Source organism: Brienomyrus brachyistius, chromosome 22 (genome assembly GCF_023856365.1).
Source record: "Brienomyrus brachyistius isolate T26 chromosome 22, BBRACH_0.4, whole genome shotgun sequence".
Classification (NCBI taxonomy): domain Eukaryota; kingdom Metazoa; phylum Chordata; class Actinopteri; order Osteoglossiformes; family Mormyridae; genus Brienomyrus; species Brienomyrus brachyistius.
In genome coordinates, this window is record NC_064554.1 from 6,654,654 (window position 1) to 6,679,396 (window position 24,743).

Below are 24,743 nucleotides of genomic sequence, written 5' to 3' on the forward strand. Positions count from 1 at the left end.
GTTCAACCTTCCGATTGCTTGGACAGGTCCCTAGCATCAGGGCCAGCAAACCCCCAGTGTGCTGTATTGATATTGCATTTATGAAATTCAGTAATGTAGTTTGTTAAAAGTATTGGTTGCAAACAGCAGTTTGTGATAGAATCAAATGAGAGAAGAGAAATGCATTTCTAGGCAGGTAGACCGTCATAAAGACAAACATCTTTTTTGTTTAGGTAATTCAGATCATTGTACACTCTACTACTCACACAAGCAATCTTATGGGAAATTTACATGATTCCATTATAAACCTAAATTTACTATATCAAAAGTATTGTGGTAGTTTGCAAACCCTGCACACCATTTACAAGGTAATAAAATGTACAAACATGTAAATGCAACTTTTCAACAGACATTTTTAAAGGGAACATGAAGACAGGTGTGTAGGCTAATGCTAACCATCTCAGTTTGTCGATACTGGCTAAGCGTACAGCGAAAAGTATTAGCGATAACTGTCTAGCTAGCTAGCCAACGTATTATAATAATATTTACTGCTACCTGGCCTCTTTCTCTTGTCGAATGTCTTACAGCACTGTCTAAATTGGCCTTAGCCCATTCTTCAAAGGTGTTTTGTTCCATGATTGTTAATGCGAATTAGAATTAAAAAATCCTCCATTTAGTGTTGGTTCCTTTTTTTTTAGCAATTCCTTTGTTTTGATACTTTTGTTCAATTTAAAATTGTGTTCTATGTGTGGAATATTAAGTGCCGTTACATAGAATTAAAAATTATAATAGCACATTAATGTTCTATTGTAATTAGCTAGGCTGCCACTCTGTGAATAGTCATAGAAAATTTATCAACCTTTCTGACCAGTCAGATTTAAGAATTTGCCAGAGCCATGGTATGGACATGTATAAAGCAGGTGAACTTACCCGTAAGAGTTGTAATAATATATTGTTGGAGAAAAATAAATAAAAATTGTATAACATCAATATAACAACAGTCAAGAATACTAAAACAATTTAAAATAAATGAGCATGAACAAGATATTTGATAATACTTTACTTGAGGGGGCACAATGTATGTATTAATTAAGCAGAAACTAAGTGTTAGTTAACTACTGATCCCATGTTCGTTCATCATTAACCACAACAGTTCATTATTTCATTTGTTCATGATTTGTACATGAGTAACTGAGTTACTAAGTTACCTGTGCCCCTCTATGAAAATGATACCAGATATTTAGAGATAAAACTATGAAAGCAAAATTATGAACTTCCTTTTCTGAATCTGAAGGCACTCTATAGTTTTCCAATCTTGGCCACTTTTGAATTTATGGATATTATATATTCATATAATACATAGTTGCCTCACACCCTTAGAGACCCGGGTTCGAGACTCCGCCCAGGCCCTATGTGTGTGGAGGTTGCATGTTCTCCACGTGCCGTCATGGGTTCTCTGGCTTCAACCCCAGTGTCTGAAAACAGCCTGAGGTGAACTGGAGTTGCCAGGTTGCCTGTAGGTGTGAATGGTGCTTGTGCCCTGCGATGGGTTGGCACCCAATGGGTTATCTACTGATTTGGACCCATAGCTTCTGAAATAGGTTCCAGGTCCTTGCATGTAAGGTGGAAGGATTTTCCATCCATCCATCCATCTTCCAAACTGCTTATCCTTCTGAGTCGCGGGGGGTCCGGAGCCTATCCCAGCAGCTATGGGCACGAGGCAGGGAACAACCCAGGCAGGGCACATGAACCAAAACATCATAATATGAATAACAGTGAAATAGATGAAGTATAATATTTACTGAAAATCAAATTAGGTAAAAGTTTTATTAATATCATGACAAAAATAATTTGAAAAAAACTTGCTGTAGCATCTATGTCATTGTGCAACATTATTTGAAATCTGCAATATTAGTTATGTATTTGAAGAACACCGACATTCAAGCATCCACACCTATATCCTTTAGATTATATAACTCTGTATAATTACATGGCTTAGTCATTGAAGCATTGTAGAGTAAGTATAAATGAATTATTTTTGTCCATAACAATGTTTCATTCAGCAGAAAATGTAGAGGTTTAACTGCATTTCTAATGTCGTTTTTCTAGTCTGGGCAAAACCGGCATTACTTGTGCTTTTTACTGACCTTGGCTGGAAATCAAATTCCAGTGTGGAAGTTAGACACTAAGGTTGTTGGCTTTCTGCAGGATACCCATAAAATAAATATCATTCGGTGTAAAATGGTAATAAAAAGCAATAGAACATAAAACGCAACAGCAATCAGAAATTATTGTTTTAGTATTTAGCTACTTGGGATTATTAGCTAGTGCTGTTTTGCATCATAGCATTAGCACTGATGCAAGATTCACTGCAAATCTGTGAGTAAAATTGTCTTGGAGTAATGCTATGATTTAAGCTTTGGGTCTTGGTAATGTGCCATGGAGAGTCAGGATTAATTATTGCAGGCAATTCACAGAAATGAGTCCATTGTGTAATGGTCGTCCATGTCATCGTACTTTTGCCAAAGCCAGCCAGTTATCGGCGTTGTTTATTTGCATTAGAGACGTGATTGCACCGAAAGGCAAAACTCCATTCAAGTGGATGTCTATTCCCTCTTCTGATCTACACACAGAGACCCAGCCTGATGTACTGTTTCTGTGTTCAATGTTTCATTACATGTTTATAGTTACAAATATATTTGCTGGACCGATTGTTCGATAAACTCAATGTTCTTAACGCTGTGAGCATAACTTTACAATACATGGCTTTTTGGAACAGAGGGTGACAGTTACGGGTCCCAACATGCCACAAGAACATAAAGCTAGCTGTGAGTGGTGTTAACGTGTCACTGTAGAAATTAGAGAAAATGGGCAAGAAGACAAACAGCATTTCCTTCACCTTTACTGTCGATGAGGATGTAAAATTTTCGTCGTGAAATGTTTATTTTTGAAATATTGAATGTGAGCAGAAAATGAGCCTGACTGGTCTTTGAAGCTAAGACGCTTATCGGCCCTTTCAGGGATCTAGAATTCCTGATTAGGATGAATCGGGAATGAAGGACCATCTGCCGTTACTTGCGAGCTTGTGGTGTCACTTCTCTTCAGTGCGCGCGTCCTCCTATCCCTGAGCGCGCGGGACACGGCGGAAACCGCACAGGCGGCCGGTCCCGCGCGCTTGTCGCCGCCCAGTGCGTTTCCATGAGAGGACCGGAGCTAAGACACTGAAACGGGGAGGGGGATGGGTTTGGGTGGAGGGAACGGAGCCCGTATGTAGAATTTGTCCGAGGAGCAGCATCATCAACGCAAATGTAAGTGGCAGGCGACACGATAGATCTACCACGGGACAGTGTGAACGGAAAATCGGTTATTGTGGAACGGGTGTGCAGTTTGACCCTGGCTGCTTCAAGACAAGCAAGTGTGAAATCCATATGAAAGGTAAGCAGCGGACAGCACTTGGCTACAAAGGCAATATTTCCCCCCACCATTTTTTTCCACCACTTTCATCTGCTTACCTCTGCCTTCTTTCAACGCTTGTTTTTTTTTTTTTGTTCTTTACCTTTGTCTTTGTCGTTCCGAAAATCTCTCCGCACCCCGATTTAAACGTGACCGAACTTTATTCTTTATTTTGCGAAGGAGGCAAGAGATACATGTGGATCGAGAGAGAAGCTTTATGTGACTGTATTCTGTGTCCCCCCCCCCCCCCCTTTTCCTGTATGGACCAAACCCAATGTTTGAACTTGTACTTGGAATCTCAAAGCCGTTTCATTTGCTAATCATCGTGTCCACAAGTATCATTTGCAACAGTTAGACGTACTAACAGTTCAGTGGATTATTTTTAATATTTACCCATCAATTATGAGCAAATCACTCATACCGTAGGGGTCTGTTGCCATAGTTACAATAGGGTTATAAGCACCATCATCTGGTCCGTGCGCTGTCCAATCAGGTTGCAGAGCCAAAGCTGCAACATAAAGTAAAGATGCACATCTTTCTGCAACACACTAGTAAGAAACAGAAACAGGTCCATGAGTATAATAAAGTGCTCGCGGTTGCAAGTAATGTGACTGCGCCCAGTCATGGTGGAATCTGAAACTGAGATGCGACGCGACGCACAGCTGGAGAGGCAGGTGAGAGGATCGACCATTTTGAGATTTAACTCCTGTTATTGTTCTCGAAACTGTTCTGTGGAACAAAAACAGAAAGACAGTAAACAAGATTAGCTTAGATTAAGCTTCTAACAAAAAAGCACGGAGAATAAATTAATAAAATGAACCTGAAGGGATAAGAAGTAGACTTGAAGGGGGCAAGCAAAAAAAAAACGCACCGTCGTACTTTTAAAAATTATTATTGTTGGCTTTCGGATTACGTTTCGTCGCATATGGCGCTATCGGAGACCTCCCGCTGGGCTCTCACACATCCCGATTTTTTCCCCCCGTTTGTTGTATGGAGAAAATCGAGCGACAAAGTCAGTTGCGGCTTGACAGTTTGCGTATGAGTGCGTCTGTTTTTTGCACACAAAAAAAGAGGCGAGCGAAAGGCCTAGACGAATCGCGACGTTTTAAATCTCATTACTCGGAACATATGAAGGAGAGATGTTTTCAAAGGGCTCCATTAAGCAGCTGCGGGCCTTAATGAGATCAATAGCCCGGGAAGTGGGGCGAGATCGCCACTCGCTGCCTTTCTGCGTACGCGGAATCGAGCGTGGTTAGTAAATCTGTGGCGGGACGGAGGACAGATGCTACGGCTTCGTATTCTTATTGCCCCCCTGCCGGGTGGCCTGTGAGCCAGTCAATACGGCAGCGTCCCAAATGGGGAGCTGGGGGGGGAAGGGAAACGTCAGCCAGGGAGAAAAAAGCAATGAGGATGACCATACATGAGCCCAGTGGCGATTAAAGATGGCGGCCGCGCGTACCACAGACTGCATAAGGCGGGATTCGGTCTGTAGGAGGACAATCGTAGAGTGAAGATGGGCACCACACAAGGAGGCTCACCACGTGTGGAGGTGGTACGTACTCTGCTGGCAGACCTATGAAACTCATAAGGGGTCAGTTACGTTATCCAGTCTATTGAAGTTGCTTCGCTTGGTTTCCAGTGCAATTTTTCATGGTTCTTTCTCTGTTTTCTTCTTCTTCTCCATTTCCGCTTCTGCTACGGCCTCCTCTCTGTCGCTGACCGTGCGGGATGTGCCCTTCACTCTCGACTCGCCCGGGGACACCGCTTGGGTGTCGTTCTTGTTTTTATTTGAGCGTTCGGTCGTTATCCTACTCGCTTCCCCTGACAGTTAAACACTGCGGCTATTCCCTTTCAGATCGTCTAAATAAACAGGGGGCAGCCGGGATCCGCTGCATGCGTGTTTCCTTTAGAACATACTTGTAGAATAATAAGCAATTCAATATTAAATAAACTCTAGGCGGCAGAACTTATAATCCACTGTAGCTAATCCACTCTCGGGGTTTGTTAGTCACAATTATTCATCGTTCACAAAAGACATCAGCGGGACACCAGAATACATTTTGTGACATTCTTTTGGTTCTTCAAGCCTTTTAAGGAACCCTTTAAAGGGGAAGCAGATTAATACACCAAAGGCATTTTCTTTTAACTCTGCTTCTTTGATTTAAATAACTCAATTATTCTGCCCCAAATTTCAGACCCAAAGAAAAGAGTTTCACCAGCTAGGAATATTCTGTTTCTGTCAAACTGTGCATTCCGAGAATATTTTTAGTCTTTGGTGTCATTAAGGTAAAAATGAACTTGAATTAATAATATTTTATCAGTATTAATATCAAAATAACACTAGTTTTGAAATCTATCGCTCAATGTGTACACAAAACACTATTTCGCTTTTACTTCATTTGAAGTAGCGTGTGTATCGTTTGGTCGAGAAGACATATAAACATCTCTCATTTAAAACAGTTCACAAAGTAGAGCATGATTCTTGCCTTTTAAAACCTAAATGGGCCTTTGTGGAGTGGAGGGGGTCTTTTTGAAGATAAGCCTATTTCAAGCACGGCCTACAAGACTGTTTAAATCTATACTGGCAGCTGTAACCAAAAGCTACGAGGAGAAAACTTATTTACCCTGAGCTGAGCGGCTGCATCTCCAAAGACGCTGTCACAGTGTTTGCATTCATCCTCTTTTGTGACCCGCTTTTATGTCACAGTGATTTTATTTTCACACAACAAATCAATTTGTTGCGGCACAATAGAAATTAGCTAGACTTAAACTCATTTCGCGACATATATTTAATCACAGTAGCACGCACACATATAACAAAAGAAAAAAATTACTTAATTTCTCATGGGATGCCTCTTATAGCGTACGATTATTTTAGTCATAAGAACTTTCTCAATGGAAATTACCACGTGAGGATTTTCTTGCACTTCGGGCGGAGCGTATAGGAAGTGTCAGACGAAGGAAGGAGCAAACAGAATTACTTTGGAGCTCAGGAAAGGCTCAGCAGAGTTGTTCACCTAATGGCGCATGTACTCACCCTTTTGGTCTACATGGGAATTAAAGAAAACTAAAGATGAGATTGAAGGTGTGAGGGACGTATTGTAATGTGCTCTTGGCTATGCTTCGGGATTATTCACGGAGGGGATTTTGTCTGGACTTACAGCAATCGCAGGGAGAGACATTCACTGTCTGGCCCCCTTCCCTCTCTGCTGCCCTTATTTATTTTATTTATTGTTTATAACAAATGTTACCCATTGCTTAGCTTGTCTGGATGATATAGGAGGACTGGCTTTCTTCAAATTAGCACCTTAATTGGTCAACTGACCTCGCAGCCCATATTATTTTTTAAATGACATATGTTATGCAAGATATAGTTTTGATTATAGTGATTCCAAACGATCACTACTGTAAATAGTAAACAATCATTTAACACGGGGAAGATCTCCTTTGTACTGTGTTAGTTTTTAACGTTTTCTCTAACCCTGAGACATCACCTTGCATAAAAGGATGTGGTCATTCCTGTATGAATATTCAATCGCACATATAAGTGACAGGTAGCACCTCTCGGTAACAAACATGTTCTTCAGCAACCGACAACTTTGTCACTGGCAAGTCTGGGTTCTGCACAGTGGCACAGTGTTGCTCTGGTAATTTCATAAACTTTACTTGGGGCACAACTAACTTAGTAGCTCAGTTACTACTAGGGCTGCGCAATTAATCATAAAAAAAGCATGATCTTGATTCACACCTCTTTGCGACCTCATTTCTAAATTACTACAGTTATTCTGCATTGTATTACATCAGCTGGATCAAAACAAGCATTCCTGCTTTTTCCCAGAGAGTCTCAACCATCCCATAATTCTGCATTCACTTTAAAGGGTGCTTTCCTACCACAGCAGGTACCTTACATTTGGTACTTCAGGAATATACCAAAAGTTTGGTACTTCAAGGTGTTGGTTTTCCATTGGTGTAAAAACCGATATTGGCACTGAATGGCATCTCATTGCGAGACGGGGTATTTCGTATTGAATTTGAAAATTCTGTAGTATATTATAGGGCTTGGCCGATGTGCGATATTAATAACAACATCACATTTTATGCACATTCATTTCTTACATCGGTAGTCAGCAAGATTAAGATCAGGGTTTTCTTACCTTAAGTTTGGTACGGATATTATAGCACAGGGAGTTTCGCTAGAGCATTTTTACTCTGTCATAGGAAAAAAAAAGTTTCGTATTTTAATTATTATTCCTTTTCAAGATTATGTAGTATATGTTTAAAAGTCAGTTTAAAGTTTACCTCCGCAGCTTTTGCATGAGCGCCGTGTTCTCTGAGACAATTGTAATCATTTTCATCCTTGCTGTTTAAATCACTCCTAGATGGGTTTTGAGAAATTAACTCCTTTTTTTGTTTTATAAATACCCGAATAATTATTACAACGAAATCACACTGCAATGCTTAGAAATTCTCCAATGCCAACCTATCCTACTAAATTATACAAAATACTTTATTTCTTGTTATGCTGTCCTGATCTCTGGTTCTCCCAACCAGACCACAGTTAACGTTGGGGTCACTTCATTTGTCTACGCATCCATCATCATTATTATTATTATTATTATTATTATTATTATTATTATTATTATTATTATACCTCATTTATTGTTGTTTTCTGAGTTTGCAGTTGTTTTTAACATGGCGGTTGTATCTCGTTTGAGGCACACTATTTGCTAAACAACAAAAAACGCCTTTCAAGTCCCACCCCAAAGTACTGAAGTACCAAAAGGTACCCCACTGGCACTTTTGGTACTGGAACTTTTGGTACTGGAACTTTTGGCATGGCTGTTTTGGTTCCCCTAACTGAATGGCCAATTGAGCGTTTCCTTTCTGTCGTGAGAAGTTTATATGCTGGTCCTGGATCAGTCATATGTTTGGCATAGTCATTCTTTGTTGTGATTCCTTTTGCAATTTAATGAGTGCGATAAATGTTTAAATTTAAGAAAAAAAAGTCGTTACAGAGGATCGTGATTCACATTTTTTTCAGAAACGGTCATGCAGCCCTTGTTGCTACTCATATGCAAATTTTTAACAGATATAGCAACTGCATGACATACATTAACTGTTATGATTGATTAATGATGAATGAACATGAGATCAGTATGTGACTAACACTTAAATTCTGGTTAATTAATACATTAAGTAACAGTGTACTACTACATTATTTTTGCCCCATTAAGTAGAGTGTTACTGGGATTAAATTGATTCTACTCTTTTTCATAAAGGTTGCTTTCCTTGCCTTGAGTTGGCTAGTTGCTGACGGAGCTCGTTAACCAGTCTAAGATAGTTAGCTAACGGATCAATGGACAGTTGTCACATGGCCTCTGCAAATCATGCTGCCTTACAGTACATTGTCTGGCCCCTCAGGTAGAAGCGTGAGGCTTTGCTAGGACAAACCAACTTCTAAATCCTGCCCCAAAAGTTATCGTTTAGTGAAACGTGTACAACAAATATAAACAGTGCCAGAAAGAAACGAACTAAATGAATGTTTACGACAGACAGTGGACCCACAGATGCGGAGTTTGCGGTTCTTTTTTTGAAGGATAGATTAAGGCCAACAGAAGGTGGAGGAATCTTGGAGGGAGATCGAAGGTGACTGGATGTAGGCCTTGAGAATTTTTCTAACAATACCTCTCTGCCACTCTGTGTAGGGCAATGCTCACTCAACAACAAAACAAAGCGCAAAATACTAGACATCACAAATATCAATTCCCCACATTCCTGGCCAGGAAGGCCAGGTAGAACATGGATGGATGGAAAATATCAATTGCTGGACTGCTTTCATATGGGATGAGAAGGAGCAGAGAACTACCATTCTTGCATGTGGTTTTTGAAAACACCTTCTTAAAAACAAGTATAACTTTTTTCCAGATGCTTTTAATTAAAATCACTGGTAGCTCGTATTATTGTCCTCATCAGACTTCATGCTAATCAAACTCACAGCTGCTGTAGTACAAACACATATGGTGTGTATCATAATACTGAAATTACATGGCTGATGAATAACTATTAAGAAACATTGTATAACTATTAATAAATAATTTTAGTAATATATGCAGTGCTGTGCAAAACTCTTAGGCTGCCAAAGAAAATTAAGTTTAAATATATTTATGTTGATGTAAAAGTTGGGATTTGATGTCTACATGCGTTAGCTTACCCATTTCCAGGCCTCATGGTATTTGCAGTGACCATCCAATATAGCCATGTATTTCTTGATCTGGTCACCTCCATACCATGTTTTGTTAAGTGATATATTTCAACTTACATTATTAAGTAAACTCTTCAATGAGTTTGTGATGAAATTGAGTGCACGGAACGGCAGAGGTGCCCCTGGGGAGAGGATTGAGAGCTGTTCTTCTAGCGGATTGAGAGCTGTTCTTCTAGCCATTCAACAAAATATCAATGATTGTCTGGTGAACAGAATCTTTTTTTTGTGGTACTGTTAACTTGCATGAGTACTTGGAGTACTTGGCAGGATGAATACCTGTAGGGCCCATAACTGCTCTGTTACCTGCTGCCCTCAGGTATCAATGGGACTATAGCTTGAGGGGAAATTAACTTGATGAAAATAGTGTGTGTTTGCTATTAGCATGTAGCTTAGCATTTGTCAGACCGCAGATAAATTGGATGGACTCAAAATAGCTGGATTAATTTTTCGCTACAGGCGTTTCCCAGCATTTATCCCCACGCATAAACGGATGCTTGAGTCTTGAAAACTGACTGCTAGGTTGTCAACCAAACTAACCCTAATCACAAACATCAGTAAACCTATCTGCTCACTTGACTGACAACTGACGGAATCGGGGGGGGTTGGAAATTATATTAACAACAGCAACAGAAATTTATAGAACAACAAAAAAGTGTCATTGTGCTCACAATATTCAGTATTCAGTATTCAATATTCAGTATTCAGTATTCAATATTCAGTATTCAGTAGAGCCCTCCATTTTTTCCTCATACAATGGTAGAAATGATTCTTATTTTCATTTACAGGCGATACACTGCAGCTCAAAGACTGAATCTACTGAAGATACTGTTAAACTATCTATTAGCTTTCATCTATTTTAATTGAAAATATGGAACAGAGTAGTTTGATGTAAACGGAACAATGGTTTTATTACTGGAAGGCATTTTGTGTATTCAGAGAAGCATTAAACAAACATCTATGTAAGACAGAAATGTCTAGTAGGGAAAGAGAGCGAGAGCAGTCCTCCCCTTTAAATATGAGAGCGATTCAGCATATCAAAGCACAACGAGGCATCGGCAGTGTGCGGAGCGCAGGCAGGCTTCCGTGCCTTTCATATTGAAAACATGTTTTGAATCTGAGCGTTCCATTTTGCTGAGGCGTTGACCTCGTAAACCTCCTCTGGTGGGCTGATCCAGACAGGCTCGCATTAAAGCCCACGGACAGCGAGGAGGGACTGGGCTCTCAGTCTGCGTGTTTATCATTTCAGGGACAGTTTTTGAGAGAAGATGTAAGGATGTTACTTCAAAAAAATCTTTTCTGCTATAAAAAAAAATCATCTGCTTTTTATTCATTGTGGGGTTTTTTTTGGCCTGAGATTTGGAATCATTCATTTCATTAAAATGTGTCAATGCAGGGAAACCAACATATTTACCACTTAGAGGCCAGATATTATATACAATACAGATGTTTCAAGTAGGAATAGTGACTATCTGTCCAAACATGGCAGTTTCATCGATATTAATATCGAACTCATATTCAATTTTTTAACTGATCTAGTTTAAATCAAGTAATTTCTTAGGTGAAAAAGTTATGAAGACAGGGAGAAGCGGGGATATCTGCCAAATTTAAGAGCTATTTTGTTATGAAGTAAAAATATGACCAATTTCCAGAACACCATATTTTGATTATCGTTCAATGCATGAAATCCCGAGGGTCCAATACCATCCTTCTTCCCACTTTTCCTTATTTGCAATCTAAAATTCATAAGCAGATAAAAGCCGAAATGTAAAACTATTCTATTGGACTACATGCCTGTGCTATCTGAATTACTTTGTGTTGGGAAATGTCTTTAAAATTCATTTCCATTTTTTCACTCTGGTGACAGGAGAGTGTAGAATGTCTAGTGTAGAATTTAAAAAAAAAAAACATAATTATTCTATGAAATTCGTAGCCTGTTGTCGGCCCTTATGATTAGTTTCGGGGAATTGTGGGTAAAACTGGCAGCACTATCCACCGCGCCTTTAGTGTGTCAGTGCTCCGAGGGAAGACGGGCCTGCTATTCAGAGTATCAGTTAATCAACTTGTCAGGGCGTCTGCCAGCACGTCACTCACCCATGCCGGCATCTGCAATGTTGCAATGCGGCTCTCTGCAGAACACTTGTTCGCGATCTTTGTCTGACATTTTCTTCTGAGTTTCGCAAGGGTAAGTATAACGTTTATAATTCTAGCTCGACTTATGCGAAACCGATTATTGTGTGCCTATAGGAAGTCCGTTTCTGTAACAGAGACATACAGGACTGCTGGAAACACAGGGTCAGGGCATGAATTGACAAATTATATATTGGACTTCTAATCCAGCACCTTCACTGTAAGTTTATAAATACTAAGAACAATCACCATTCAGTCTGAAGCAGATTCGGATTCAGAGGACGAGATAGGTATAAAGGAAGGTGTAACACAGAATCACACGATATATATATTTACAAATACACAAAAACTACTTTACTCAATTCAAATATAAAAATCCAAGATGGCGCCAGTCTGGCGGTAGCTTGTTGCAGTAGCTCCAGTCGTCTTGTGTCCTTTTTGCATTTTCCAGTGTTTTTTTTCTGTCAAACCCCTGTTAATGGACGGATACAACTAGCACTTCTAGCTTTGGTTGTGCTGGATCACGATGGATCATTTACTCAGCACCGCCATGCCGCCCCCTACGTCAATACAGTACTCAAGTAAAATTACTTTGTTACTATCCACCGCTAAATATGGTTCATTTAAATATGCCAAACTCTGGTATTCTCTACTAGTAACTAAAACTGCATAAAATACACAAGATAATCACCGTTCAAAAAAATGTTTAAATTAGCACCAGTCTTAAAAATATCTTTATTTGAAATTCCAATTTATTTTCAATAAAAGGTCCCTTTAACGATGATAACTTTGACTTCCATTTGGTTTCAGAGGTGTAGCTAACTTGCAGTTGTTTACCATAAAACATCTGTTTTGGTGCAAAAACCGGTGGCAGACAAAATAAGAGAAATGACCAAGTTCTTGAAGCACAAGCACAAGCACAGCTACAAAGGTGTCATATCAGATTGAATCCCAATTAAGCAGTGGTAGAATCTGATTGGCCACCCCCCCTATTGTCCTTGGCTCTGAGTGCCAGTCACAGAGCGTGGAACACAGTCTCACCACATGCACGTATGTGACCCTACTGTAATTTAAGTAGTTCTGAGAATGAATGAATATACAAAAATTACAGCCGTAATTATTGTGTAATTCAAGCAAATATGGTGCTTTTTTGTTTTTTTGCCCTTAGTCGAAAGGAGCCAGTGACTGCCAACTATGTGTCAGAAATATAAGAGGTCTGATGATCAGCAATTTGATATGTGAGTTTTCAAAGCGACATGAAGAAAACAACAGTTCCTGAGAGGCCTAAGTCACGGCATCAGATTCATTAGTCAGAGGTGCATGATTATTTAAAGTGTCGGGAGAAATCCGGACGGTGTTCAGCCGACATGGACACGCGCATCGGCCGGAAGGAAGCTTGGTCGCAAGTCGGAGCTCACTGACAGCGATAGACGGACCGTAACAGCCGCTAAACCGCACAAATGCACAGATCTAAAATTACCGCGGAACCGAATCAGCACCTCTGTGACCCAGTCTCAGCAAAAATTACGCATTGTGAGCTTCACAAAACTGCCGGTTTGAGAACCTGCTTCTGTCCAAGGCTGCTGCACACAGATGAATAACCCGATGTAAGCCGCACAAAACCTGAGCCTCTGAGTAATGGAAAAAACAGGTACGGTCTGATGAGTCACCCTGCTTCCTACAGTACATCTAGGCAAGATTATATTTGGAGAAATCCAAAATATATTATCAACCGACATTGATTGGTGCTGACTGCAAAATGGGGGGGGGGGGGGGGGAATCTGTAATGGCATGAGAAAGTAGTAATTAGGTCTAATGACATGAAATCTAATCAATTGCATAGGATCCAGTCTAATGATTTCTCTGTGTGGTTGCATGATGGCCGAGGAACAAGAAGCTCTGTTACAGGACCAGCTGCACCCTGTAGTGTAAAGACTGGCCCCTTACAATCTTCCCACATTTCAAGACGATAACTCCCCAATCAGCACTCACAAAGAAATTCAAGGGCGGCTTCATGAATGAGATGCAAAGCAGTCCACGGCCTCACTGATCACTGATCATTGAGCATTTATGGAAAGTTCTGGAGCACAGAGTGTGCAGTATATTTCTGCCTCATTCATCCCTCAAAGACACGCAGGCTTTTCTTTGTAAAAGAACGGATTGGTATCCCAGTAGACACAGTTCAGAACAGCGATCTAAGAAGGACTGAAGCTCTTCTGAAGGGAAAGAGAGGCCCTACTGCTAATTAATCTATAATCAGGTCTGTTGCTTTGTCCACTCCCAATGCCAACTAGTTTAATGTGTCCATCCTGTTCTTGCCTCTGCACCAATGAAATAAACTCAAGTAATTGACATGATGGAAATTTGCTCTATCCGTGATTTTTAACAAGTATCTCCTGATCACCAGAATAATTATTTTTTTAACTTGCTTTTCTTTACATCGTTCAGGTTATGCTCATAGTCGACAATAAGATATGAGATTTTTTTAAATACCAAATGTGGAGGTCCCTTACTGTACAAAATGTATTGCTATTTGAGTAAACAAGTTTATTGAGCAGCTGAAAATATGACACAGTACATTTTTCTAAAAATTCTGTTGCTCAAATGATAAACAGCACGGTTTACATACGAACAGTGAGTTTGGCGCAGTGTGAATTCCCTTCACAAAACATGCCAAACTGTGATAGGAAAATCAACATATGCCTATATTAAGAAGTATGCTATCATAACTCACCGGCTTACTCTGTCCATTTGCTCACAAGTACAGTTCAAAGACATTTGACGGAGGTTCTGCCTTTTTCCAGAGGAAAAATATTGAGGGAGTTAAGAAAGAAATTGTTTGAGTCACCAAGAGATTTTCTTTCTGGAAATCTTATCGTTAAAAGCAGCAGTGAGTCAACAGAGATCAGAGATACACGTCTGGCAAAGAGATTAATTATATGAACGGAGGGGGAAGAAATGTCCATTTTGAATATTGAATATATATCCATCCATCTTCCAGCCACTTATTCTGGTCAGGGTTGTGAAGGGGCTTGGAGCTGATCCCAGCATGAGAGTAATACTAATGTTGGCCGTGGCTGGGGTGCGAGTCCCTTATACATATAATCACACACCAAGGGCGATTGGGAGAAGCCAATTAGCCTAACATGTCTTTGGACTTCTGCATCTGGAACATTTCCGCACGACTCAGAACACACAAAAATCCAAACACGCACACTCAAGGTAGAGGTGAAAACCCCCAACTCTGGAGATGTGAGGCAACAGTGCATCAGTAAGCACTGCGCCACCCACACATGTAGCGTAAAGAGGAGTATAGACCTCTGTCGTCGTCGATTTTCTCTCTCCCATGTCATAGCGATTTGCCTGTTTGCGCGACACATTTGGATTTCGTCAAGACGTAAGACTGTCTCGTGTGTCGCTGCTCATATTTTGGAGCTTTTCTGGTCTCATTTCCAGACCTGTGTGCATCAAACGACAGTTACATGTAAAACAGTGCATACGTCGAGGTGTTTGGCAGCTGTGCGCTAGCTGACCCGGAGTGGGTGGGCGTGTTGAACCTGCAGGGGGTGTATTGATGTGTTTGTACAGATCCTGGCGCACACACACACACACAGACACACACACAGATATACACACACACGCTTCACTGTCTGCTCCCAGGCTCTGCGTCCTGTTGGGTCCGACTGGCTTGAACATGCTCCTCACCCTCTCATTGATCAGTACTGAGAAAGACGGCCCGGATTCCGGTCTTCTGGCCCGCTTGACCTCGTCTTCTCAAATACCCTGATGGTGGCCCAGGGATTTTAGCGAAACGTGTCTAGAAAGCGCCTTTGGAGGTCTGCTGTACATGAAAGCATTTCCGGCAGACTGACCCAGCGCTGAGACTCTCGCTTTAAGAGACATCCATCTGTCTTAGCTTCCACTCTGCTGTTGGTTTCTTCAGGTCAGACTCAACGCCCCCCCCCCCCCCCCAAGCAGGTGTCTACAGACAGCACCACCTTCCTTCTTCTTCGACACAGACCTCTGGATTATATTTCACTTGACCTCTCTGTCTCTCAGTGCCAGTTGACTCTCGCAGTTCTGGCTGCATCGTGCTCCTGTTAAATCAATCCCATCCTTACTAACTGCTCACAGGCCTTTTCAATTATTAACCTGTTTTCTGGGTGTTTTTTTTTCAGCTTGCGAAACTCAATAAATAGTTTATCCTCTCCTTTGGAAAAAAAAAATATATATATATTTGGTCGGTTTGTACGAGGAACACTTAATGCCTTCTGGATTTTGTCAGTAACAGACGATTCTGATGATCAAAGCGGGACTTTTGTCATTGACAGATGGAGATCTGGGGGCGTTTTCTGAGACTCCCCTGTGTCGGTGTCGTGGGCTGGTTACCTGCTGCTACTGTTCCTCCGGCACGACACCTTCAAGCTCCATCACAAAAGAGTCACATGCTGTTTGAATTTCTCCAGAAAAAATCAGACTCTTTGCAAAGACTTACGCTGCTGTATGTAACCAACATACCCATGTGGGATTTTAACATCTCCTAGCTCAAATGGTTGCATTAAAACAACGTGTAATTCCAGGAAGTGTCTTATCTGAATTCCATTCTCAAATTTCTGGGATTAATTTCAGAATTCGGAGCTGCTGGATACCAGTGCTCAGTATTCTATTGTTTACTGGTAGTAATAGGCTTTTTTATTGAAAACATTTTCCACAGTCTTAAGATTGGTTATTTATGCTCACAGATGGAAAGGTATACTTCACATCTCTTTGATGCATTTAATCCGTATAAAGAATTTTACTGCCTATATTGAGAGTCCACTAGCTGAAAAAAATAAGAGCTATTAAGTGGTTAGCAGCAACAATTTAACATTTGGTTACTGGATTTGGAAGCAAACTGGAGTGATTACATTGCGTTTTATTGCTATCTGAGCCTGTAACTCCTGCCTCCGACTCATTGCTCTGCTGAGTGCATGTTTTGCATCTGTAATGAGCACAGATGGGAGTAACACATCAACAACATGAACCCGTCCACGGGCAAAATGTAATATGTGAATTTTAACAGCAGGGCCCCAAGCCTGGCTTCCGTAATAGGGACAGCGCCAATGAAGGAAGATTCACCGCAGACACTTGCAACATTAACCCTCACCTGCCTGTGTCACGCTGGCACTGAGTGTCTGGAAGTTTGCTCTTAGAGAAAGTGGACCTTTCGACGGCTCGAAGGTTTATCATTTTAACAGTAAGACAAAAGTTGGAGGAAATGAAAGCAAGTGGGTATAGGCGTTTGCCCTACGCAGGGTCGCAGAGTGTATGCGAGATAAGGAAGGCACTCACCAGTCACACCTACAGGCAGTCTGGAAACTCCAGCTCACCTGATAGTGGAGTACCCACAATCTACTGTAAGTCCACACACGAAGAACCAGGCCCTCGAGATGTTAGGCAGCAGTGTTAACCACTGAACCACCGCATGTTTTTCACAGTTTGCATATTTGATATATTATTTGTCAATATTTTGAATTAACATTATTTTAGATTGGAATGTTATGCTATGAAAAAAATACATATTTTTACATCAAAATTGAAAAAAAACTTTATCACATTTCTTTCATTCACTCATTCATTCATTCATCCATCCATTCATTTAGTCACTCACAAAAAATTAGGTGGCTGAACATAATTACTTCCGCAACATGTGGAGAACTTACTGGTCTGAATAATGATGTCATATATTGTATAGGATAAAGAAAGCCCTTCTATTTATTGACACCAGCGGGGATCCTACAGTGCATGGCGCTAAGGGCCACCGCAGGTCCGCCGGGCTAATGGGCACACGCCGGGCCATATTCAAACCCGTGACCCTGGAGGTGAGCAGCCAGCTGGAGCAGGCACATGTGCATTTTTATAAGCATGCCTGACTTAACAATCTCTTTGAATGTATAAATTATTCAGATTGAGCGCAGATCAACATGCAGAGACAAAAGGGAGTGAAACGAATGGGCAACGTAATGGCATTCAAATGCTATTATAATGATATTCCCGCATTTGCAGTGGGAGCGGGTAGATCTCTTGATGCCCGGTATGAAGCTACTCCTCATTATGCATAAATTTTAATCGGCTGTTTTCCAGTATGTTGTTGGGAGAGACACATATGTGATTCAGCGAGCTGCTCTTTTGGTCTCGCATGAATGATGTGTAGAGTTGCGGAGAAATCAGGGGTCTTCAGCAGGAAAAAGGCAGAGCATGGTGGTCTTTACTCCAGTCTGCCTGAGTACTTCATCATCCAATCTTTGACATTCAAATATGTTGCCGCATAGAATTATGTTCATTATTTGATCATAATCAATCCTTAAATTGTGCAAGGGCTAAAAATTACAAATAGATCGGGAGAAAAGCAAAAATATCGTCCCCCTATTCCAGCCACAAATAGGAAATAAATCTGTAATTACAGCATTCAGGTTACCTTTATTTCAGCATCTCTCTCCAGGCTGATTAATTGCCAGCGAAAGCCAGCACACCTCGTGACTCTCCAGAGCCAGGGTCACTGACTGGCTTGAGGTAATAACTTATTCAAAGTTCACGAGAGAGTGCAGGCTTACTTTACGACTGCAAGGTGCTGAGTGTGCAAGACAAACGGTGACATCATCGGGCGCCCCATGTTAGAGCGCCCCCGTGTGGCGCTTCGCAGGAACCACGCCCACACCAGGCTGTCCTTTTATGGCTCCGCTTGTCCTTGAAGCCTGATCCTTCCCTCCAGAGATAGCGGCGCCCCGCTGCACGAGCTGCAGTTAAGCGGGACCCTCATTGTAGCCTTTGAGTGTCAGGAAATGGCAGGCAGTCCAGTCAACGCCAACCAGGCCCTCTCGATGCTGTCGTGGGCACACTTTGCATGAACTCTGCCTTTATTGCACTGCCTGATAGCCAAGTAGCACACGTGCATTTCCAAGAGCACGTAGGCCAGCACTCGATCAGAGTCGCAGCTCTTGTGCGAACGTAAGGTTATGGCGATAGTCAACCGTTTTACATGTTTATTTTTTAGCTCGTTGATAAAACAACTTGTATAAATATAGTACTGTCTAAGTATAATTTTTAGCATTTCAATTATATTATATACAGTGTGTGACACAGTTGGTCAGGATACTGTCTCTATAATGAGAAGGTTACTGGTTTAAATCCTGTGCATAGTAGGGTGATGTCACCAGTGGGCTCTTGAGCAAGGTCCTTAACACCCATCTGCTTTGCCGACTGACTGACCTTGCTTGCTCAAAAAATGGACGTGTCTGCTACACAAATAAAACGCAAATTATAAGCTATATGCTTCCTCGTTTGCAGTTCAGTACATTGCTGTTTTCTTCACTAACGTTGCCTTTCCCAAAGTAAGGATTTGGAAGGAAATGCTGTATGTGAAACCTTATAAATTCAACATTTATTTCTTCATTCACGACTTTAATCGTTTGAACATTTTGAACAAAAAAAAAAGCACTTGAAATATTGACAAATCTCAACCCAACAGCTGAATTATTATAATAATAGCTATAAGTACTGAAAACATATCAAATAAATTATGTATAAATAACCGTAAAAATATGTGGACTAAAACTAAAATAAGCCTCATAACACTTAAATAACTCATACGAGAAGTGTAAACGACTTTTATTTTATTTATTTTAATAAAGACTTTACTGTTTATAGAGCTGAATGATTTAATTTGACATGTTAACCTGCTTTCATTTGTTCACAAGCTACAGACTGCGCTCAGTTGTTTTTTGAAAGACATAGTACCTAAGTCTCTGTCAGCTCACATGTTCCTCACATGGATTTAATTACAACGAATTGGGAAAATGCTGCTGGTCTTAATGGACAATGTGGTTGTTTGTGCTAATGTAATAGCCTTCATACGACTTTGTACAATAAGAATGCATATCGATATGTCAATGACTTATTAGTGCTTTGGCTCCGGCTGCTGATTGCTCTACGAAAAGCAGCAAAGCAGGCATTCAATCCCCTGTGACTGTCACCTCTGCATCGCTTATTAAGCCCTAGATCTCTGGTTTGCTGCCAACGTTGCCAATCAGTCACAGGCCCCGCCCACTCTGTCACAGAATGACTGCTGCTATATCGTCAACTGTAATTGTCTTGCAGTTGCGAGCTGCATTGCATAGTGCAGGGCAGGCCTCTCCTTTGGTCCTCTGTTTAATATGTAACATTTTAATCATCCAATCACAAAATGCTCCCTTGGTCTAAACTGATATAAATCACTGGCAGTTGTATAACTCTTTGCAATAAGTATTGGTGAAAAACTATTCTATTATATAATCAGAGAAAATATGCATTCAGTATAACTGACTGCTTGTACATTTTCTTAATGGTGACTCAGCAGATTGCTGCCTTACACCTTCAGGTTTTGTGGGCTCACATGCCATTTTTTATGTGTTGGGAGTTTCCAAATCCTCCCTGTGCTGTGTGGGTTTCCTCAAGATGCTCTGGTTTCCTCCTACAGTCGAAAGACTTTTTTTTTTAATTTGTTTGTTTTTTTGTCTGTTTGCCTATTTGTTTGTTTGTCTATTTGTTTGTTTATTCCGGTTCTTTTTACAATGACATCAAAATCGCGAAAACGGATTCCACATATTACAAGACCATATTCATGCAAATAAAATCCAACACTGTCTGAAAACTGGAAAGATGTAGGCTGAAGCCCAAGTTATCAAGTTAAAAAACCGAAACAAACTTGGTCTTCCTTTGAGATAAAAAAACAAAAGTCTTATACAAAACACAAAACAAAACTCAAAATGCAAAACAGAAAAAAATTCTGTCAGGCAAGTTTCCCATAGAATGTATGTATACCCAGTAACTGGCATCCTGCGCAGGCCGTGCCCCTGTCTAACCCCCCGCGCAGGCTGCGGCCCTGTCTAACCCCCCGCTCAGGCCGTGCCCCTGTCTAACCCCCAGCGCAAGCCGTGCCCCTGCCTAACCCCCATGCAGGCTGCGGCCCTGATTCACCCCCTGCGCAGGCCGTGCCCCTGTCTAACCCCCCGCGCAGGCTGCGGCCCTGTCTAACCCCCCGCGCAGACCGTGCCCCTGTCTAACCCCCTGCGCAAGCCGTGCCCCTGTCTAACCCCCTGCGCAGGCCGTGCCCCTGTCTAACCCCCCGCGCAGACCGTGCCCCTGTCTAACCCCCTGCGCAAGCCGTGCCCCTGTCTAACCCCCTGCGCAGGCCGTGCCCCTGTCTAACCCCCCGCGCAGACCGTGCCCCTGTCTAACCCCCCGCGCAGGCCTTGCCCCTGTCTAACCCCCAGCACAAGCCGTGCCCCTGTCTAACCCCCTGCGCAGGCCGTGCCCCTGTCTAACCCCCTGCGCAGGCCGTGCCCCTGTCTAACCCCCCGCGCAGACCGTGCCCCTGTCTAACCCCCTGCGCAAGCCGTGCCCCTGTCTAACCCCCTGCGCAGGCCGTGCCCCTGTCTAACCCCCCGCGCAGACCGTGCCCCTGTCTAACCCCCTGCGCAAGCCGTGCCCCTGTCTAACCCCCTGCGCAGGCCGTGCCCCTGTCTAACCCCCCGCGCAGACCGTGCCCCTGTCTAACCCCCCGCGCAGGCCTTGCCCCTGTCTAACCCCCAGCACAAGCCGTGCCCCTGTCTAACCCCCTGCGCAGGCCGTGCCCCTGTCTAACCCCCCGAGCAGGCCGTGCCCCTGTCTAACCCCCAGCGCAAGCCGTGCCCCTGTCTAACCCCCTGCGCAGGCCGTGCCCCTGTCTAACCCCCCGCGCAGGCCGTGCCCCTGTCTAACCCCCTGCGCAGGCCGTGCCCCTGTCTAACCCCCCGCACAGACTGCGGCCCTGTCTAACCCCCTGTGCAGGCCGTGCCCGTCTAACCCCCCGCTCAGGCCGTGCCCCTGTCTAACCCCCCGCGCAGACCGTGCCCCTGTCTAACCCCCCGCGCAGACCGTGCCCCTGTCTAACCCCCCGCGCAGGCCTTGCCCCTGTCTAACCCCCCGAGCAGGCCGTGCCCCTGTCTAACCCCCTGCGCAGGCCGTGCCCCTGTCTAACCCCCTGCGCAGGCCGTGCCCCTGTCTAACCCCCCGCGCAGACCGTGCCCCTGTCTAACCCCCCGCGCAGGCCTTGCCCCTGTCTAACCCCCCGAGCAGGCCGTGCCCCTGTCTAACCCCCAGCGCAAGCCGTGCCCCTGTCTAACCCCCTGCGCAGGCCGTGCCCCTGTCTAACCCCCCGCGCAGACCGTGCCCCTGTCTAACCCCCCGCGCAGGCCTTGCCCCTGTCTAACCCCCCGAGCAGGCCGTGCCCCTGTCTAACCCCCAGCGCAAGCCGTGCCCCTGTCTAACCCCCCGCACAGGCCGTGCCCCTGTCTAACCCCCCGCGCAGGCCGTGCCCCTGTCTAACCCCCTGCGCAGGCAGTGCCCCTGTCTAACCCCCTGTGCAGGCCGCGGCCCTGTCTAACCCCCCGCGCAGGCCGTGCCCCCTACGTTGTGCTTGGTACTTCCTACATATTATCCTCCATGCTCACTGTCGCCCTGTTCATGATCTTGTAATAAATCGTCATTATTATTAATACTTTTGTATCAAAATAATCCGATGATAACCCATATATTGCCCTGCGATGGGCTGGAGGCCTGTCCTAGGTTATTCCCTGCCTTGTGCCCATAGCGACCCTGCATAGGGCAAACAGGTATAGAAAATGGTTGGGTAGACAGATAACCTGAATACTGAATATACATGAGATTTAACATGACTATATTTCCATCAGCTTAAGCAGCTTAACACTCAGAAGTGACCCTGAGGATCGGGTTGGGAAATACTGCACAACCCGGTTGGCAGCGCAGACTGATAAGGGAGCTCAGGTGCTTCCCCATAACTTGGCTGATCTTGTATTAAGATAAGTGGGGGAGAGGGCATCGATACCGCAGCCCCTTGTGGTTGGCTTACCAGTTGGGTTCATTTGCCCCTCCTCCTCCCAGATTTACAGGCTGACTGCTGCCCATCCTGAGGCCTTGTGTTTGTACCCAGTGGGGGTCCCGGTCTTCAAAGCCGGGCCTGAGGAAGGGTGAGGAGAGGGCGCCTGATCCGGCGATGGCATCAGATGGGAATGCTGGCAGGTTTCTCCACAACATGGCAGCGCGCTGCCATCGATCTCACCGCGTCTGCCGGCTCTCGACTTTCGCCAGGATCCTCTCCTCCGGTGCTTGGCTCCAGTCCCGCCTGAACGTCGGCTTTTCTGAGCTAGCGGCTAACATCCACCGATACGATCTGTTCTCATTAGGGCTTTGATTCTGTTTTTCCGCTGGTGCCTTTTTTTTGTATAGAATAATCATAAAAGAATATTACGTCATCTAACCCTATATTTTACTGAAGAAATTCAACCTTGCTGTTTGAAAGTATAACAGCGGAGTCCCGGAGTTCAGGTCCATGTCCATAACCCCCGCATTCCCTGCTATTCCGTGAAGTCACATGATTTATCATGAGTGGATGCCCAAAATCTCATCATGGCATCGTTTTTGCTGTGGATAATCATTATCTTGGCAACCATACGGATGGCCACCATTTCACATATAAGACAGGAAATTGCGATCTGTATGGACTTTCTAAATAAAATAAAAATTATATATATATATATATATATATATATATATATATATATATATATATATATATAGTCCTTTTTTAACTTTATAAATGCACCACATTTTTGTTGGTGCTTGCAGCTAGCAGACTGTACATTTTTGAGTGCCTGTGTGCTTCCAGATTATTCTGCCACTAAGACATTAGATACAGAGATATGAGTGCTCTTTTCCCCCTGCACTTCTCTGCTTTCTCTCCATTTTTCCTGCCAGTTCCTTCCTTCTCTTTATTCTTAATCAGATGCGATTGCGAGGCGTTTGCTCGAAACACGCCCTGTTTGCTTTGGCACCCTCCGAATGAACGAATTAATGAATTTATTTCTACGGCACGCAACGTAGCATCTGGGCTATCTGCTCAAAAGTGCTCAGTGTCTTCCCGCATTTGTGCTCGGCGGTTCACAAATAGAGCACGCATCTGGGTGCAGCGCTCATGAAGCCAACCTTAACAAACTATGCGGAAGCGGAGTCGAGATTAGAAACGCGGGTTTCGAATGACACAATCTGTAACTCAAGATGAAAAAATCCTATTGAATTATGTTGAACAGGCCCGGCTGCAAAGGGAAGTTATTTAATGGTGCTACTGAATGTGTAATTCGAGAATAAGACCTTAGAAAAACATCTGAAGAATAAAGGTGAAACAATATAGGTGTGAGATTACATTCGCCAAACAGAAATGCTTGCTGGATTCGTGTAAGTCCCATAACTGTTATCAAAGCTGGAAAAATGCAGCTAATTGGCCACAAATCACGCTAGCACATGACGGAACAGGTGTGTTTTGAAGACCGCGGACCATGATCGCACCGTGAATAGCATGTGTTCTGTGAAGGGAACCAGCTTTTCAAGCGATGCTTTTCACAACAGGGAAAAATGATGTTTGAACAGCTAATAATGTAAAGCCTTGCAAATGATTCGTGTCAATAGAGAGAAGCTGATATGCGAAGTGGAAAATTAGAGCTAGCAGTCTGAAACGGATTGTATCGCATATCCAGCGGTCACACGTCGCTCACTTCCGGATGATGCCACATGCAAAAGCAGATCGCTTCCCATTGTTCGTAACACTCAGCCGTGTTCAGTAATACAAATTAATACATCTAATATTTGTCTTAAAATTTAGAAGGAATAATGCCTACGATCATTCTCATTATGAGTGTTAATGTTTTGAGCAATTGTGTAGCTGGTCATGTTGCAAATTTTTGGGAAGTTAAATCTCATTTAAAAATGTCATTGAAAAGCTGATTAAAAGCAGCCAATACGTTTATAATAAGATATCACCTTACGCCACGTGCAATATCGATATGCATTC

The 24,743-nt window shown here is 43.0% G+C and overlaps 1 protein-coding gene across 2 annotated transcripts in view; it reads left to right on the forward strand.

The window, feature by feature from the left end:
• Positions 1 to 3,261: 3,261 nt before the first annotated feature.
• Positions 3,262 to 24,743, forward strand: part of axin1 (axin 1) — a 60,038-nt gene continuing 38,556 nt past the window's right edge. The window contains exon 1 of one of the 2 annotated variants that reach the window (XM_048991604.1): positions 3,262 to 3,414. The gene's annotated coding sequence lies outside the window, so the exon portion shown is untranslated. Of the gene's footprint in view, positions 3,415 to 3,985; positions 4,107 to 24,743 lie in introns of those variants that run through there. The other variant, XM_048991605.1, reaches the window with a different exon arrangement.